The sequence below is a fragment of the Meriones unguiculatus genome, chromosome 5 (assembly GCF_030254825.1).
Source record: "Meriones unguiculatus strain TT.TT164.6M chromosome 5, Bangor_MerUng_6.1, whole genome shotgun sequence".
NCBI classification, from domain to species: Eukaryota; Metazoa; Chordata; class Mammalia; order Rodentia; family Muridae; genus Meriones; species Meriones unguiculatus.
In genome coordinates, this window is record NC_083353.1 from 16,075,150 (window position 1) to 16,077,224 (window position 2,075).

The following is a 2,075-nucleotide window of genomic DNA, read 5'->3' on the forward strand; positions in this document are numbered from 1 at the left end:
TAGGAAATATTATGAGAAGCCTTAACCCTTCGTTGGAACATCCTGCGTCAGTTCTAGAACTAGCAGTGGTGGTGTCCGAGGTCTGAGTAGGTTCAGGAGACCATTGCCCCCAGGGGCGAGACGTGCTCCATGCCAATTGACGCAGGACTAGCCACAGGATTATCAACATGGATTGCTGCAGCCATGAATCATCTGAAGGAATGGGTGGGCATGGGAGTGTTAGCAGGCCTTCTGGTGTTGGTCTCCTTGGTTTGCCTGTGGTATATATGCAAGATTAGAGTCTCACAACAGTGTGATGCAGCCATGATCATTCAGGCCTTTACAGCCATTGAAGCAGGACATTCTCCCCAAGCATGGTTGGATACCATAAAAAGCTAAAATGATACGCTCAGGATGCGAGGCTAAGCACTGCATTCAGGGTCAGCCGCTTTGGACCCAGAGAAGAGCATGTCTGATTGCATGCGGGTTGATGCCCCAGGTCCCGCCTCTGAGAAAAAGGTATCAGACGGGTCTGATGCTCTTTGGGTGGATGACACCTAAATGAACATCGGGACAAAGTCCCAATTTATTTCTAATATCAGAGATCAGACCTCTACTCTTGCCTGATGCGTCTAAAACAAAAAGGGGGAACTGTAGAGAGCTGCGGAATGCTATGCCTTAAAGATGGAGCTGGTTTCCGCCTTCCACCTTCCTGATGGTGAGTGCTCTCTGTCACGAACAACTCCACATTTGGCTAAGGCTGAGGATCTGGCTTGCTTCCATGTATGTGGACCTATCTGCATTGCCCCCGTGGCACGCCTGGGTTGGCTACCCAGAGGCTATTTAAGCTGTGGGGGCTGGCTTTCCCCGGGGTCCGAGGATTGTTCAATGTTCCTGAATAAATTGCATTGAAAAAAAAAACAAAAAAACAAAAAAAAACTTATATTTCTGTGACATACAAAGAACCGCTAGAGGCCAAATAAGGAAATCAGATCAAACTCAAACACTAAAATCATAAAACAAAACTGTATTTAATATAATGTCAAACAATGTAATTCATGCTTGGTAGATTTATTCCCATCAATCATTATAGCCCTAGTAAAATCATATTTTTCAAGTCTCCAGTTCTAAACAATTAACAACTCATTCTTTGAGTTGTTAATAAATAATATTAACATAATATTAAAATAATGTTAATAAAATTAAAAGCTATTACCAAAAGAAGACCAATGTTTATCACGTTGTCAAAAACAATGGTCTTTTGTTAAATACTGCTGACATCTGTCAGTAGTAACTGTATGGAGGCTGCTGGTTGTGACCATACTGTTCTTCACTGTTGTTTATAGTAAGGCTCTGGATTTCTGCTGTGGGTAGTTCTTACCCCGTGATCATCCATTTCACTGATTCCATCACTGTCACTTGGGCATCTTCGTCTGTTATCTCTCCATCTAAACTGTCTGTTATCTTCCAGCCAGTTGCCTCTATTTCTTTGGTGACCACCAGCTCTTTGGTTGATGAATGATTCCATTCATCAACAATTGGAAGTGATTCAATATGACGTTTCACATATTCCTGGTACTCTTTGTCATCTTGTATGAATCTGCTTGTGAACATCTCTTCAAAATTTGGAATCATTTCAGATGTTTCACTCATGTTGAAATTCTGTACAATTACCCTACACAGCTCTCCCAGGTAACCAAATGCTCAGCTTCCTTTTTTTTTTTTCATGATCACTCTTTTTTTTTTATTTATTATTTTTTTCATCAGTTACATTTTATTAACTCTGTATCCCAGCCGTGTCCCGATCCCTCATTCCCTTCCAGTCCCTCCCTCCCTCCCTCATCTCTACCATGCCCCTTTCCAAGTCCACTGATAGGGGGGACCTCCTCCCCATTCATCTTAAGGACTGTTATAGTGTCGAAAATAAGTTGATTTTGTATAAGTTTATGTCATGTTTCTGCCACTAGGTGTAGTCAGCGCATAGGCTGAGAGAAGCTTCAGAAACTCATAATAAAGAGTCCAGGATAAAGAGTCCAGGACCTTTGATATCCTTAAGGGTAGAGTCTTTCAGAGGGACCCTTTGGAAGTCTCCTCTC

General features: G+C 42.2%; 1 pseudogene; it reads right to left on the reverse strand.

Annotated features, from left to right (window-relative positions):
• Positions 1–1,263: 1,263 nt before the first annotated feature.
• Positions 1,264–1,632, reverse strand: LOC110566885 (RNA guanine-N7 methyltransferase activating subunit-like; annotated as a pseudogene).
• Between the last annotated feature and the right edge of the window lie 443 nt (positions 1,633–2,075).